The sequence below is a fragment of the Arvicanthis niloticus genome, chromosome 1 (assembly GCF_011762505.2).
Source record: "Arvicanthis niloticus isolate mArvNil1 chromosome 1, mArvNil1.pat.X, whole genome shotgun sequence".
Lineage (NCBI taxonomy): Eukaryota > Metazoa > Chordata > Mammalia > Rodentia > Muridae > Arvicanthis > Arvicanthis niloticus.
The window spans coordinates 129915604-129933995 of NC_047658.1; the positions used below are offsets into that span (position 1 = coordinate 129915604).

The 18392-nt window shown below is 37.4% G+C and overlaps 1 pseudogene; it reads left to right on the forward strand.

Moving 5' to 3' along the window:
• The first annotated feature begins 17579 nt into the window (after nucleotides 1-17579).
• LOC117693540 (ubiquitin-conjugating enzyme E2 D3 pseudogene) lies at nucleotides 17580-18030 on the forward strand (annotated as a pseudogene).
• The last annotated feature ends 362 nt before the right edge of the window (nucleotides 18031-18392 follow it).

Below are 18392 nucleotides of genomic sequence, written 5' to 3' on the forward strand. Positions count from 1 at the left end.
TTTAGGTTAAAGGGAACATTGTATCATATTTCAATACCTCGGAGAGCTTTGTTTTCCCTAGAGCTCTTTTTGCTGTTTATAAAGTTACTTATATATAATTATTTTATCCTTAGAATATAGTTGTCTATCTTTGGAAAAAAGATTGTTATGGTTATCACACTAAGCCAATGACTAATTTTGAGATATCTGAGATTTCAATATTTAGGACAATAAAAACAATTACAAAAATATTTGACTCATACTACTACTTCTTGTGTATATCTATTAAAGTTTTCTAAATTAAAAATCATTTCATTTCATGAGTATTTGTAAGTTAATTGTATGTTTTAATTTCTGAGTATATTTACTGTTGTTTTGAATGAAGTTTTCTCTCATATACTATCCTTATAAATTACTTATTATATAAAGAATATTTATCTTTGCATATAGGGTTTGATAATTAACTAGTACTTCCTTATTTTTATAGTTTACCATTGATTCTCCAGGCATTTTTGGATATATATTCATGTCATTTACAAACATACTTTTATTTTTTTCATATCTAATTACATTGGTTCACATCTGCTATTCAATGTTAGCATATGAATTTAAAGTATATTAAGCTTAACTGCCTTCTTGGTTTTAGTAAGACTATTAATGATTTTCTTTCTAAGAATGAATGAAGGTGTGTTTGTGCGTGTGTGTGTGTGTGTGTGTGTGTGTCTGTCTATTGGTCTGTATCTATCTACTCCTATAAAGGGTTATTAGAAGAGGGTATTGTATTTTGTGAAAGCCTTTTCACATCTAATTGAGTGTTTCATTTCATAGACTGCATTATGTCCGTTCCAGATTCTCATTAGTCAGCTACAGTTTTCTTCTCTCCTGAAGTCACCATTAGTCATGTATCAATTTTACTTATAGTTTATTTAACACTAGTCATAAGTTCTTTTTCAATTTTTTGCACAGTCATTTTTCTGAACCATTGTCCCTTTACTAAGAGTGGGTATTAAATGACTATGGGGAGAACTCGGATTCTGTTGTCTCACTGATGGCTTTTCAGTTCTACTCTATTGCTGCCATATCATCTTGATCTTCCAGAAGGTTGGCTTCCAGTTTTTTTTTTCCCCAGCCAAGAACTATTTCTTCATCATGGCTGAGGCTTTCATTTTTCAGAAATATAGATGTTTCACAAATTGAATGAGAGATTTACCCCGTCCCTCTGATGTCTAATGATGCTGCTGAAAATTTCCATCATCCTTTTACTGTCTCTGTATATTTATGTCTCTGTCTCTACCTCTCTCTTTCTCACTCACTTATAATCTTAACATGACAATACGCAGTTACATATCATGCATTTGACAGCAATTTTATGCATATTTTTGGACTGTCCATTTTTGTATGATCCTTCCTTGAGGAATTTCCTCCTAGACTGATAATGTTCCAGTGACCACAGATGTGGACCCAAGTCTTCACATTCTAGTGAGTTCAAGACCTTCATTGGGAAGGATGAATGGCATCTTTAAAGAAATAGGCATAGACCTATGTGCTTTCTTCAGTAGATGAAGCATTTCCATTCCTGGTTTGCTGCTGATCACTTGGCAAAGCCTCCATACAGGGCAGAGTACTGGCCTTGGAATATTTATAGTTATGGTAGGAAGTTTAATGTTGCTCAAATGACTCTGACATTATTTGAATCCAGAGGGTAGGAACCAAGGTGAATGTGAATGGAATTAATTTCAAAGCTGATAGCGTTGAAGAGTGTTAGTGACTGAATAATTTGACTGTTTTGAGTGAAATGGTTGGGAGTTGTTGGCCTGGCCGGTCTCTCGGACTCCTGTGGTGTCTACTCCGACTTAGGTGAGCATAACTGCTATACATATGCTATATACACAGCTAGAGGCAAACAGGCACCTTCTCTTTTCATTTCTAAAGGAATGGAGGACTTGATATTAAAACCCCAAACTAGCTTTTAAATGTTGCATTCTTCTCGATGGGAAGCCTTACCTTTAACAGTAATTTAAGATAGTCCTTACATTCCTAAGTTTAATTTGAATATTTGAAATATACATGGTAAATCTGTAAGCGAGCACTTGTTTTATAAAGGGTTATTTGCTTGAGCTCCAGATGATGCAGTTCATTGGTCGCAGAGACAAGAAGGCAGACGTTATGAAGATTTATTTCTTATATTATTTCAGATGGAAATGGCAGCATTGGTTTTGGCAGTTGTCTTCAGCAGTGTTCCCTATCAGAGTGCAGAGATACCATCATCTGTAGCTTCATCGAGTTATAAAATGTTCAGCGTGAGTCACATAATAGGGAGATCACAAAGGCACATTCTATTTTGAGAGTACTCAGTATATGAGAATTTAACTACTAGCTGTTAACATCAGAGATAACTACACAACTTGAGAGGCATTGTGCCCTTAATGCAGGCTCTGTATAATTGGTCTTCAGATATATTGAAATAAAATGGAACCTAAAATAATTTGATTTTCTAATTTTCTATCCAAGGGATCAAGGAAGGACCTGGATTTGTGATATGCATAATAGTTAGTCTTTTCTAAATAGACAATCTTGTCCAGGAAAAGAGATGATTTGATGTCCTCATTGAGTAAGGACCAAGCCCCAAGCTTGCAAATGTATGGCTGCGTTAGGCTTGGTTATAGTTGTTATGTACAGGCTTTTGGTAATTCATGATCTTCTTAGTAAACCCCAAGTCAAGTTTTATTCCACATGCCAGTTAAAATTTCAACAGCAAATGCATTCTTAAATGTGGGCCTAAATTTGATCATAGGTTATCACCAGTAACTGATGCTTTATTGAGTGGTATTTTAAGAAACTCACTATTAGCATATAAAAACTAAATCAGAAATTGAGATAAATAGTTGGAAGGATAAAGATGATGAAACCAGTGCAGTAGCTGGATGTCAGGCTTAAAGCTAATTTTTGTGGAAATATAGAAGAAATAATAGTTAAGAGAACTGAAGAAATAAAGTTAAAGACTATCTAATCAGATTTGGTAACCACAAGGGGATAGCAAAGGATGAGGCACTTTGGGGAGAAAAGAATGGTTGTTGAATAAGAAATAGCATAGCAAAGAGAAAACACAATTTGAGATAAAGGATTAGGGTTTAGGGATGTAGTGGAGCATAGAAATGGCTATTTGGAATTCACTCTCATGGAAGTGATAAATGGAGTGTTCAGAGTGTATAAGGCAGGGCTCGCCATCATCTGCAATAGAGCAGAGGATACTGTGGTAATTCTGCGGCACAAATTTATAGAAACATTTCGTCTTAAAATATTTTAGTGTGATATTTTCCAGAGTGCCTTTGTACCTTATGTATATTAACCATACTGCAGCCTTTGAAATTTCAAAAAGCAAAAGATTTCCTTGGGTTTTTCTGTACTGTGTGCTTATTATCATTCTGTAGAAACACACACACACACACACACACACACACACACACACACACACACAAGATGTGATGCAGGTTTAATATGAGAGTTTAATTGATTTACAGTCTACAGTAATTTGTCCAAGTAGTTACAGTGTCTTTTAATCAGTTGTTATATTTAGAACACAAACTTATCTTTCAATATGCCAATACATTTTTGGATTGATGCATTGTAAACAAGAGGAATAAAAGAACTTTGCTCTAAGTGTTTAAGAAGAGTATTTTTTTTACATTCTACATAAGGGAATTTTTTTGTGAAAATCTTTATTGGTTATTTTATTTACATTTCAGATGCCATTCCCTTTCCCCATTTCCCCTCCCTAGAAAACCCCTATCCCATCCCCACTTCTCCTTTTTGCTGTTATACTATTTTTTTTAATGTTAATCAAAGGCTTTATAAGTTTGGTAATGCTCAATATCAATCAGAAGTGTAACCCAATACCCAATCTAGATATATCAACTATCTTTGACTGGCGGGGACACGCAAACATCCACCTCCATGTCCCCCCATCTTGTCACCTAGCTCCTCCTCTCCTTCTCCTCCTTTCCTTATCTTCCTCTCCTTACTCCTCCAACCTTAGCTCCTCCTACATATCACTTTCCTGTTTAAAAAAAAAAAAAAACTTTTCTCTTAGAATACAATTAGAGCATAACTATACCAATTTGTGTCAGTAAGATAGAAAATAGACCTAATACCCAGTCCATCACTTTGTTGACTAAGCAGAACCTCTCTCATCTCTCCTAACTAAAAGACTTAATTCTGAACCTGGCTTTTTTTTCTTGGCTTTAGAATGAATGTCAGCTGAAAACCATCCTCTCAAACCTTTTCTCTCAAAGTAAATAGCCGGGATTGGCTAGGAGACTATAAGTCTTCAACCCCATCAGAAATCCAGAATGACTGAGTTAACTGAAATTATGGGAAGCACAAAGCATAGCTTCTAAAACTTGGCCAAATTATAGAGACCGCTGAGCACCTGGACAGTCCCTATACTACAAAACATTGGAGCATTCGATCTTCAGCCTTCTGGCCCAGGATCATCTGACAGACCGAGCTCATAAGGGAACTTTGACCATTACTTCTGGTGTTTCCCTTGTTAGTTTGCCAATGTGAGTCTGGAAATTAACCCTCAGGCTCTCATAGGTAAGGAATCATCCCACCCATGAGTAGCTTGCTGGAAAGTTCCAATTCTTAGATGTAAGGTAAAGTCTATCTGTAGCTGTTTCATGTTATTGGCAAACCTTCTTATTTCCATGCACTGGATGAAAGTTACTGGGGCAGATGCTACTGGGAGCAGGTTCCAAGCTAGACTGCTCACCACCACTGAATTATCACAGCACTGACATTTGTTATTTCCTAGTGAGTTCTGACAGGATCCCTATGAGGAAATTGTGAACTCTTTTTCAAACCCAACCTTGACCAATCCCCTTAGCAGGTTTATATTCTTTGCTGTAGTTCTTTGTGTAACTGAGTTTGCAATCTCTGTTTAATACCACTGTCACTAGAAATATTTGTTTCAAATTTCCAAATTCTTGCCTTCTTTACCCTATGGAAAAAGCTGAGGAGAAAGGCAACCCCATAGGAAGACCAGCAGTCTCAACTAACCTGGACCCCTGAGATCTCTCAGACACTGAGCCACCAACCAGGCAGCATACACGAATTGGTCCAAGGCCCCTGATACATATACAGCAGAGGACTGCCTGGTCTGGCCTCAGTGGGAGAAGACACGATTAACCCTAGAGAGACCTGAGGCCCCAGGGAGTGGGGAGGCCTGGCAAGGGGGTGGGATTCTATATTCTTCAAAATGCTTATTAATTTGTTCCTAGTTCTCTGAAAAGGAGAAATCAGAAATATATTCTGTGTTCTTTCTACTATAAAGCACTAAGATTCTAGTTCCTTGCTATCAGGAAAGTATTGGAAGGCACAAATTCTCACATTCAGAGATACTGCGGTCATCAGCAGCATAATAACCAGTAGAGAGGCTGCATCCAATAAAACATAGTCATTATCCTTCATTTCATGTAAATAAGCAGCTTAAGAATTTGAATTTTAGCATTGCCACTTATGAGCACATCTATACAATGATCATACAAATGTCTTCCTCTCATTAAAGCAGGTCTCCAAAAAACAAGACTTTTTTGTTAACCTAATTGCATTTCTTTGTGTTCTTGAAAGTGATTGAACTATGCAACCATATAACAGCTCAAGCTAGTTTTCAGTGAGTTCAGACTTCAGGGTGATGAGTGTATAGTCTGACAGTCATGAGCTACCTACACAGAGGCAGCAGGCCTAGGCTTACGGAGGATGGTTTGAGGTGCTGTGTTGGGAACATGATCCAGCTTGTACCAGACTGAGGTTTCTAGTGTGTTGTCTTTTTCCATTGTCTTGCTAAATTTGGCCCTCTTCTCCTCTCTCATATTTTCTTATCTGTCAAGTTACATCCCACAGCTTCTTTAAAACAGAAGATGTTACTTCCAAGGGATTTTCTGTATTTCATTTCTATGGAGGTTTACGCAGACTAGTGTTGAGTTGTTGGGTGCCTTTTACCCACCAGGTCAACGAGAATGACCCCTTAATAAAATCGAGGAACCACAAAAACACATTTTCATCCATAATAGGGAAACAGTAACCCCAAATTTTTGATTATATATATAACTCATTTTAGAAGATGCTATAAAAATCAAGGGTTTGAGGGTTGATGCAGGGAATTAAGATATGTGTTGGCTCACCTCCATCACTGCAATTGTCTTATTTACCCCTGACAACAACTTCACCCCATCTTTTCAGCCATCTTCTCTTTACCCAATTTATCTAACTTATAAGGTATATAAATTAGTGGTCCTTAAGTGACCCTTTTGATACTGTTGCTGTATCCTGAAGGCTTGTCTCAGCTCTATGATGTTGAGATAGTCCATACTCAATTCTTCTTGATGAATTAAAATATCAAGGAATCACTGGATAATTAAAAGCATCTTATTGTGGTATCTGCCAAATAGTTGGTATTGCATTAGATAGGCTACAAATTACAGACAATTACATTGTCTAATTATTTCTCTCTAGGTGTTAATTTCAGATACGAAATAAACACAAAATGAGACTGAGCCATTGAGATGGTTGGTAATTAAACAGAACCACATTGATGCCATAGGGTTGTTGCTATTCTGTTTGTATGCTACAAAGCTGATCAATTCAGTTCACTCTTCATGAGTGCCACTTTATAACTAGATATATTCCACAGCCTCCAGGTAATTGATATGAAGTATCACCCAAGGCTCATATGTTTGAATGGTCAGTACCTTGTTAGTGGAGATGCTGAGGGACCTTTTGTGATTTAGGCCTAGCTGGAAGAAGTAGGTCACTGAGGGGCAGGCCTTCAAGTTTAGACTGGTTCCAGCTCATCCTTGATCTATCCTATCTTGATGATAATGTGTTAACTTGATGTTCCTGTCGCCATAGTGACAAGCCACTCCTGCAACCCTCCCTCCTGTGCTGAGGTGGATTGTGCCTTCTCAAACTGTAAACCAAACTAAACTGCCCTTCTTCTAGGCTGGTTCTTATTGAGTATTTGTTCCGAATGATGAGAAAAATCAATACACATACAGAATGAGAATCTTAATACTCTGTTTTTCTCAAACATACACAACACAAAGTTTATAGATAAGTTTACTTATTAGGTACTATAAAATAATAGCAAACATTGAGAAAATAGTATGACTTAGTAAATCATAATAAAAGTAAGATAAATGTGGTATTTTTTTAAAGTACCAAATCGACCACAGGTAGATGAAACTGTGGATGATGGGACTAATACAGTAATAGGATTTTGTAGCTCGGCCCCCATTCATTTTTTTCTTTGTGACAGTTCTGGTGTCACCTTTTGTCTCAGTTAGGGTTTCCAATTCTGTGAAGAGATACCATTACCAAGGCAATTCTTATAAAGGAAAACATTTAATTGGGGCTGGCTTGTAGGTTCAGAGGTTCAGCCCATTATCAAGGCAGGAGGATGGCAGCATCTAGGCAGGCATTGCACTGGAGGAGCTGAGAGTTCTCTTATATACCTCTTGGTCACAGGTATATAAATGTATTTCTTTCTGCAATGGCATTGAAGCAGGTATATACATGTATTTCTTTCTGCAATGGCATTGAAGATAATCTGTTTTGAAAATCTTAGACCGATATTGCATCTTGTTCTGAAAGCAAACAGGAGAAGACTATATTCAGGCAGCTAGGAGGAAGGTCTCAAAGCCCAGACTCACAGTGACACACTTCCTCCAAAGCTACACCTACTCTAACATGACCAAATCTAATAGTGCCACTCCTTAAGCCAAGCATATTCAAATCACCACACCTCTCTTCTGTAGAAAAAGAGAACACACTCAGAAATCAAGTTCCTGGACTAACACAGTTGAGTTTTCAGTCATACCTGCTTAGTATACTTCACTGATATGGAGGTTGGCAGTATGTGTATGCAAGGCCTTGGCCTCTCGGTCACAGGTGTATAAGGGCATTTCTTTCCGCAATAGCACTGAAGATAATCAGTTAAAAAAACTTAGACCCATAATGCAATACAAGAGGCAATAATAAAAAGAACAAATCATTTGAATGATCATTTGTGTTTCAAAAGCAACATGGTACATGTCACCATAATATACTTTTCTTATGAATTATAATGCTATTAATTTAGTATTTTAATAAGATAAGATGTAAAATTGTGCCAAAAAACTACCAAATGCCTTGTGGGAAGCACAACACGAGGGACAGCTCTTGGAATAAAACTCAGAATTCCAGGCCCTGTCCATCAAGTTTCTTTTGTTTTATTTATTCAGAATTAAGAGATAACTTTTAAAAGAGAGGGAGAGAGAAACTTTTGTCTGCTCCCTGAATGTATTTCTTAGTAATAATTTTAATTTAACACTTTTTAAATCTGTAACAATGCTTTTCAAAAAAAAGAGTTGAACAAGAATTTAATGTTGAATGGATTGTACATGAATAGTTGGCTTATATTTATGTTTTAATTTTCATGCTATTTTACATGTCTTTAATTAGTCAGTCATAGTCTGCTCCAATTATACCTGTGGAGGAATTCCAGTTTGCTTGCATGACATATTGTGGCAGTCACTTAGTAACAGTGATAGCTGGCCTGCAGATCTTGGATCTTAGTTCCTTAGTTTAAACATTTGCCTTCTCGGGCCAGAGTTTCAGAAAGCAGACTTCATTCACATGCTAGCCTCTAACTAATTTAATCTTCATAAACTCTCCTGGAGAGAAGGAGAAAGGTAAGGAGAGGATGAAGAAGAAGAAGCCTAGAGGATCAAGGAGGATGCATAATTATTAAAGGAGGACCAGAAATGATCAACCTAAGTAAGCTGAGTTTCCTGGGTTGCAGCAAATGTTAAGAGGAGGCAGAGACTCTCCAGAGTACCTTGGAGATGCTCTCCTTGTTCCCTCTAAAAGTTTATCTCCTGTCTCTTTAACCAATGCGACATGTCATTCTTTTGTGTCTTTCTGCCAACCATGGTCAGTCTATCTGCCAGATGAATCCAGCCCATCAGAACTGTGCAATGGCCATCTCAGCTTTAGGGTAGGCCATTAACATACAACAGTCCCACCGGGTGACTTTATTTCAAGTGCCATCCATAACTAACACTTAAGATGCCATCCCTCTTACTCCCTTTTGGAAATAGGCAAGGTGTAATAATTAATACATCACAACAGATTTTAAAACATTGATAGAGGCTCTCAGGAAGATGTTAGGAGGCACAGACTGCTTCTGAAGCAAAGCTGCCTTCTAAAAGTCACAGGAGGCTGAGGGATACAAAGGTCTGAAGGCACCCAAGAATAGCATGGGTTTTGTTCTTGATGTTCAGAGTTTAAAATTGTAGTGGATTACTTAAACTTTTCAAAAAAAAACCCAGCATTTTCCATGTACTTTGGGGGTTCAGAGTGGAAATGATTTGTGCTGCATTGCTCCATTGTTCACAGTGATAATTCTGTGGTTTGTATTTATTTGGTATCTTTCATCTTAAAGACACTCATGTGGCATATTGAACATATAGACCAATTGTAGATTCCTGGAAAACCACTACCTCCTTTCTGAATAGACTTACCTGGGAACTATAGGGCACAGATGATCAGTCTACTCTGGGATAATGTTTCTTAGACATTTCCACAGATACCAGCACAAAGGCATTGGCTAAATGTTCAATGTTCTCTACTTCTGTGATAGTTTCTTAGTTGATTTCTTAGACAGTTTCTTAGTTGTCTTAGTATCTGAATAAGGCATTAATTTGATATAAAATCTTTACTATCTTTTTAATAGAAACAAAGACAGGTAAGTCTTTGATCATAAGAAGGTAGATTCTGTTGCTCAAAGAGAATGGAGATAATCACATACCTCCAAATACAAGCCTTCCAACTTTTATAAGGTATATAGCCTATCTATTAGTCTGGATCTACAACTAGAAAGAATTTTCTAGAAGTTAGGCTATTCAAATAGCACACATGATAGGTCACTGTATGTAGTTTCATCTAGAAATAGTGTCTTACTTTTGTCTTGACAGTTGAGCTATTATCTGTGTGTATTCAACAGGAAGAAGTAAAGTGTTACTAACCTTGAGTCTCTCCTGGATCTGAAGAAGATCTGAGATGTGACCTTTTCATTACCAAGGCATTGAAGTTATGATGGCAAGAGTTCTTTTGGACCCAGGGAAGCTTCAGCTCCCCTTGTGCTTTAGTTAGGTTCTATTGCTGTATAGACACCACAGCCATGACAATTCTTACAAAGGACAACATTTAAGTGGCACCTGCTTACCGTTCCAGAGGTTTAGTCTATTATTGTCACAGCCAGGAATCCTGAAGACATAGGAAAAGAGCTGAGAGTTCTACATCTGTATCCAAAGACAGCAGGCAGAGAACTAGCTTGAGCTTCTGAGACCTCAAGCTCTCTAACCCCAGTGACGCACTTCCTCCAACAAAGCTCCAATAAGGCCACACCTCCTAATAGTGTCACTTTCAATGGACCAAGTATTCATATGTGAAATGGAAGTATTATATGCAATGGTCTGTAAATTTTGCTCAGGGTCTCATGATTCTTGGTTTCTTCTGAACTATTCTCAATGCACTGTTATGGTTCTTAGGACTAAATACAGAATTTAGATCATAAAAGTGCAACAATTTGTTAGTTTATCACTATATAATATCTTCATCACAGTCACCAAACACTGGACCAACAATCTGATGATATTAGACTCAGTTTCTATGTTTAAAGTCTTCTAGTATACAAAGTCAAGTTGCTTTGTTCCTTGTGGGGACAAATGATACTGGAAGAAATAAGCATGTCATGTTCATTATAATAATTTTGGTGTTACTGGAATCCACTCTTGAGGTGTAATTTCTACTATAGTGAGATGCTTTCTGAGGGACAGTTCTAGATTACGCACAGCTACCACACAGCCATATAAAATTCCAGGTGAGGTCCATTAATGCTTAGTGACATAGTTTTCATAAGAAAAGTATAATAGAAAACTCATTATCATTGTAATTAGAATGTAACAGATTGTGTAATAAATCAATCATCTGTCTCTCTCTGTCTCTCTCTGTCTCTCTGTCTCTCTGTCTCTCTCTCTCTGTCTCTCTCTCTCTCTCTCTCTCTCTCTCTCTCTCTCTCTCTCTCTCTCTCTCTCTTTGTGTGTGTGTGTATGCATGTTTGCACATGTGGGAAGAGAAATATGTGGTCAGTGTACATGAGAAGAAAGCAGAAAAGATTTATAGACTTATGTATTGCCCTGAGTATTTTTCATTGCCCTAGAGATTCTCAATCTCTACAATTTTATATATGAAAGGCAGTTTTTCTAGCCTGTCTTGCCTCTGAGTAAAAGTGGCTTTATAATTCAAAATCTGTGTCCCTAGACTTGACACTTGGCACTTAAATGTCCCCACCTCTGAAAGAGGGTGATGTTATCTTCACAAGATACATGTGAGGATTTCATTAAATATGTGTCAGGATTTCATTAAATAAATGTGTGAGTGACTGTTACATACTATATCCTTTGTCAGAGATGACATACAATAATAAGCCTCGGGGCCTTAAAGACATGTCAGCACCTTTCTTGCTTAACCCATTGGCCCAATACATAAAATTTGGCTTCTGTTGAATTGGTCCTGTTTCACAGTTATGTGGCCATCTGTTTGGATATTTTCTGCTAGAGAAGATCTACATCTTGGTTTTGGTTGCAAACAATATTAAAAAATTTCAGCTACTTTTTCAAGAGTCTCTCATTTTTTAAAGCTATTTTTATTTATATAATTTTCAAAGATTTTTCTGAATTAATTATTACAATAGTGTATATGAAGGCATAACAGCAGGAAACATATCTGAAGATTAAGACCCAATGCAGGTGAATTCTGTCTCCAATTATTAAGTGAGTGTACTCATAAGAAAGAGAAAGCCCACTATTTCCACCTGGTCATGAGTAGTGGACACAAGTGAACCTCTGTACTGTGCTGTTGTAGATAAGGCAACTTTGATGTGACTCTGCCCATCTAGGCTAACATAAGCCAAGGAGATTTAGAGTGAGCCTCTGATGCAAGTCACTTTCACTTTTGAGATCAAAAAGCAAAGTTCAATAAGACCTTAGGCTCTCCTCAAACAAGATCTATGTCTTCTTCCCTTCCTTAACCTTTGCTTTCTCCCTCTCTCCTGTCACTCTCCTCCCCTTCTCTCTTACTCCTTCTCCTTTCTCTCCCCTCCCCTTCCCTCCTTCCTTCTGCTCCTCTCCCCTCCCTCCCATTTCCTGCCTTCCTTCCTTTCTTTATCCTCATCATTTAATCCTCTCAGTTTCCTTCACATTATCTTCTCTCTGACTTTGATGTGTCAGCTTTGTTTCATATTCTTACCCAATGTCTATTGATTGATCATACAAGGCTATGATTTAGCAACAGCGTTTCTTAGTCTTTCAGACTCTAAAGTAGTCTTTTTATTTCTAATACCTATAACCACCTGACTATAACCTTGTGTTTTTTGGTTTGAATTCTCAAGGCAGTCACAAGTATTCTATTAGTGGGTGGGAATGGTGTCGGCTGTCTATTTCTGATCCATTGGCAGTTATTTTTGGGAAAGGAGCTTGTAATCTCTGTATCTCTATAGTATAACTCCTACTCAGTGGCAAGAGTGCCTAACATTCAAACAAATATCCTCATCTGAAAAATAGAGAGCAGATGACAATTCCTTCACAGAACAATGGGGGGGCACATATAATAACATACATGAGATCGTAGGATAAAAATGTGACAAGAAAGTGAAACGGGAAGGGGGTTTCTGATTCTAAGAGATTGGATACATTTAGCAACTGGTACCTTTGAGGGTAGAGCTGCTTCTTATACAGTTCCAATCTGACAAAGGTGAAAGACTCTAACCCCAATCATGTTGTGGGCCAGAAGGTTTGATGAACAGAAACCACTGAGTTTAAGTTATCAGAAAACAAAATCAGGTCAAAGGAATGAGAAAAGATGGAGCTGTTTTATCTTCCCAAATGTTGAACTATTTAATATATCAGCAGATCTTGACATTTACAATGTATCACCTTTTTATTACAAAGGGCAAAATGACTTAGAAATATTGCAAGGAGGTGAAAGTGGCTGATCTTTTGTGAGCAAACACACTCTGGAGCTGGTCTCTCACCTTTGACTCATTATCACCTGACCTACTGTTTGATCCAGCCAGTGCCATAAAATTTGTCATTTGCATTAAATAAAAACAAAACAAAACAAAACAAAACAAAATAGAACTCAGCTTTCACCTTGCAAATGTGCTCAGGGTGGGGGGATTTTTTAAATGTGCATCACATCACATCAAAAACAATCTTTTTTCACACGATGTTCTTTTTTTGTGACATTCTGGACTAAGTTTTTATGCAGTATGGTCTCTATTGACACCATAAGATATAAATTGAAAAAGGCCTAGTGACTCATTCTTGCTCCTATAATGTTGTTCATGAAACAGGATTTGACATTTTTCTTCCCAACCACCCCACTCACACAGCACATCCTGACACAGTCTAACTTAGCTGTTACCTGAGGCAATATGACTGTTGATGCCATTTTGGGTGTAAAACATCAGATTGTAAGCTACCTATGGAAACCCTTAATGAGTTTTAAGAAGAGTATTCTCTGATGTCTTCTGAGAACACTTCAAATAGCTCTATTCTATGTGATCATTATCTGTTGGATGAGCCATTTGAGAGGTTTGTCTGTCACTGAATTATCTTCTAACTCGTCAAGCTAACATCCAAATGACATAGCCACAATATCTTTCTGGATCTGCAAGATGGTTTATGCTCAAATGAATAGTTGATTTTAATAATTAAGATCTGCAGAGATTGGGGAGCCTAATAAGAATGTGGTAGAATATCATATCATATTAAATAGAATTGTATGTCTCTATCCTCCGCATCACAAAAATCCAAGATATTTGTTGTATTAACCATTCCTAAGGAGACTGGTGTGACAAGGGGCACAGAGGCTCACAAAGTCAAAAATATAATTTAAGGGCTACCATTAGGCCACATCACAGACAGCTTCTTAACTCTGTCTGGGTCAGGAGATGAATTGTGGAGAAGGAGAGGGAAATTCTTCGGGAAAGGATTTTATGTGGGTGTTAGATTGAATATATTCTTTGGGATATCATTTTTAAAGATGCTCTAGAATCTTCCAAAGAGTTTTCAGGTAAGTGAGTGACTGCATATTCAAGTAACTATGCTCGTGTATGTGAATGAGACTGAATTCTCTTTTGGGGAAGATGAGGGGGGCGATAAAGGGATAGGGGGAAATGAAAGAAAGACAGACTGACTTTAGCATTTGCACACTGGATAAAGTAGCTAATGCTACCGAGAGAGAGGGTGGGGGATAGCATCCACAGAGCAGGAACAATGAAAGGACAAGAACAATGGCTGGGTTTCTCTTTTTCTTGTCATCTCTCCAACCAGCATTGATTCTTGCTTACTTCCACACTAAATGTTGTTTGTTGGTCAGGTCCCTTCTTGGAGACCCTGTTGATATGCAGTGATTCACAGGAATAAATTTATGATCATCTCCATAGCCAGATATTCTTGCTTTTACATCTCAATAATAACAGAGAAACAGAACCAGAAAGACAGAACCAATAAAATATGAACAGGTGTGTAGAAAGTGATGGCTTCTCAAAAGAAAACTCATGTGTGCATGTTGCTTTTTAATTAGAAATTGTTATTATGTTGCAACACCAGAAGTTTGGAAAACAACATCTAGAACTTGTTTTCTTCCATCTTTGATACTTTAGAAAAATACATGTACTAACTAGGACTGTGACCTGAATAGTCCTTGCTTCATAGTCAGTTCCACTGCTCTTTTCTGAACCTTGATCAGAAACTGTTTTCAGTTCATTCTTAGCATGAGCTAATTACACTGGCCCAGTCCTTGCACTTACAAGGTGAAAAGCTCTAACTTCATCTCATATTAGAATTTTGTAGTTTCTACTTGTCAGACATTGTAAAAACTAAACTGGATGGTCAGGGAGTTTCTATCTTTCCCTCTCCAACTATCCTTCCATGTGATACAGTAACAGTCCTGTTCTCCTTGTGTCTCAGATCTGCCTGCCTCCTGCCAAAGCAATGGGATTGCTGGGACTGAGGCAAGTGGTTCTTAAAATAATAATATTGATTTAATATGGTTGTGTGAGGCATAACTAGAGTTAAAGAAGCTGGTAAACTGTGACCTATGGTTATATCCATGAAGATATCTACAAAGTGTTAGCATTAGATGGAGGAGGAAGAATATGTCTAAAAGTTGTGAACAGGTATCATCCGGTCTATTTCGGGCCTGACTAGGACAAACCAGCAGAATCAGTGTGAACTCGTTCTTCTTGAGTTGGAACATCCGTTTTCTCCTGGCTTTGGATGCAGATGCCTCTGGTTGTTGGGTCTTTCACTTTGATCTAGACCTTGGCTCCACTGGCCATGGGGACTTAGGGTTTACATTGAAACAATCGCACTGGCTTTCTGGACAGCTCATCAGGGGACTTTTCTGTCCCCACTTTAGCCACCCCTAAATGAAAAGTCATTTTCTATGTATCTATCAGTGTCCTGTTTATTCTTCATCTCTGAGGAACCTGGAGGGATAAAACCAGACACTATCTGGGTAAGGAGTTCCTAGGAATTAAGGATGTTCATTTTCCTACATGAGTCCTCGGGGGAATTTTTAAATTTAGCCTTTCAAAGTCCTAAGAAATAACACAACAATTAGTAAATACAGCAAAATAGATGAACTTCAAAATGATGATCTTAAGTGAAGGAAGAATAAAAAAGAGCATAGTCTATGTGATTGTCATTATATAAGATTTTAGAAAATGCACATTTATCTGTAGGAATGGACAGCGTTCCCATGGTTGCTTTGAGCTAGGAATTGGGAGCAGGGTTAGAAGGAGCTCTATATAAGAGAAGGCATAAAGAAACTTTAAAGGACAAAGGATGTGTTCATTATCTAGATTGTAGTACTGGTTTTGAGTATCAAAACTAACTTGAAAATTTAATATAGAATCTTATTTTAATTGTACTTCAGCAGAATTTTAAAAGAATCATGACTCAAAAAGAAAGAAAGAAAAAACTTCAATTCCCCTCCAACTTTCCTTGTCTATTTTAGAGGTGAGGGACTAAAGGCAAAGGATCTCTAGAGGCTCCTTATGAACCAGCATAGCTGCTTAGCAGGGACCTATGCCCAGCATCCCTGCTTTGTCTGGGAGTCCCTCGCTCACCCAGAACCTGGCCAGGTTTCCCAGTAATGCTGACACACTTACTAACTGAAGACAAATTATGAGTGTTGAGAGGACAACTGAACAAAGCATTTACCACTTGATTGTTCTCTAGTGAGGACATAAAGGAAGATGAAACAGCGAAATTTTAATTTTAGAGAAAACACAATTTTAGTTGTTAAAAGTAGTAGTGTATTCTCAGAACGTAATTATATATGAAGTGAGACCCCCTACTACAGTGTTTCATATTTTAAAGTTCTTGATTTTTCCTTTCTTTTCTTCCTCTTTCTTTCTTTCTTGCTTGCTTTCCTTCCTTCTTTCTTTTTTTTTGAGACAGGATTTCATTTTGTAGTGCAGGCTGTCCTGGACTCACTATGTAGCCCACACCAGCCTTGAACTCATGATCCTCCTTCAGAGGTCTCAGATTATAGCTGTGTTCTACCAGGCCTGCATGACTCTGGTTGCCTTTTTAATGACTTGGGTTTTAATAGTGACTAAGTTCCTCATCTGAATTACTACAAACTCTGAGTTAACAGACACTACTTGCAAAGCTCCATTTACTTTGTCTGTGATTTTTTAAATATTTGTGTGCAGGGGTGCATTCTTACCCATGTGAGCATACATGTGCCATGACACGCATGTCTCCATGCATGTTGTTACAGGACAACTTTGTGTATTGCCTTCATATTGGTTCTGGGAAACTTAACTCAGATCACAAAGCCTGTGCTTTTACCTGCTAGGGCGTCTCACCACCTCTTGTCTCCCACTTTACTTTAAAAGTTGAAGCCCAAAACTGTACCTGCACTTTTTCTAGAATACATTTAAATGACAATTTGTTGTCTGTATTTGAAGCATTTAGCCAACAATGGGCCAAAATATAAAAGAGAACACAATTAATATTGCTTTTGACAAATTCTGAGTACCATAATACAAATGGAAAAAGCCATTTTAGTAGGATAAAGAATGAACATAACAGTTTAAAATATAAATAGGAAAAAAGGGACAGAATTTTTATTGTTGCATATTTTAAGCAATTTATTACGACTTTATTGAAAATACAAACATTGCTGCTATGTGTTATGTTATGTTTCTTTGCTTGTTTGTTTGGTTGGTTTTACTTAAAGCATCATTACCTTTCCACATACACAATTCCCTTCCCATTAGAAATAATCACCCTCATCCTATGACCTGCCTCTGTCGCCGACCCTCCGGATCTAACCTCTGATCACTTTCTTCTGACAGGAAGAAAGTGCCCCTGTTTGGCAGAGTTTGTGTGAGAAGAATAGACAATCTTGCCTCACCACCAAGATAATCAAGATTTTGCCTTAACCTTTGAGTATGCATTGGGATAAAAAAATCACACACTATGGTCCTGACACAGATTAATAAGGAACTTAGTGATTTGGCATGTGGCCTACCAGCCCAGTGTTCTGCAGGTCCAGTTGCAGATGATAGGTTTCTCTGGCAAGCCACAATTATGGGATTTAATTTCAGCCCATATCAAGGTGGTGTATTCTTTCTATCAATTTATTTTTCTACAAACTACCCCTTCAAACCACCTAAGATTGCATTTACAACAAAAATTTATCACTTAAATATTAACAGTAATGGCAGCATTTGTCTTGATATTCTAAGATCACAATGTCTCCCGCTTTATCTATTTTTAAAGTTATTTTATCCATTTATTCACTACTATGTGATCAAAATCGAGATGATACCCTAATTCCAGAGATTGCACAATTCTATAAAACAGAGATAATTAGTACAGCAGACTATCTCAGAAGTGGATTCAAGTATGCCATGCAATGCTACCTTAAATCCTAAGATCTGTATTATAGCTGAAATAAACTTTAAATTACTGTTAAAAATAATCAATCACTTTCTTTTGTATACATAGATTTTTTTTTGAGCCTTTGATTTCACTATTCACATACTACCAAGATGTCATGATATTCTGGTAAGAAGTACACTCTTTGTGCTTTCTAGAGAGGGGGCGACACGGAATAACAAGAGCCAGAAGGTAACATGGTGACTGAGGGTTAAAATACTGTCTCTAGTCCTCCACGCTAAAGACTGAAAGATAAGTACCTACAACTCTCTTAATGTAAGAAGATTAAAAGCGGTACTGTAGAGTTGTGAATGGCATCTGACAAGTGACAGTCAGTTGGCTCACACAATT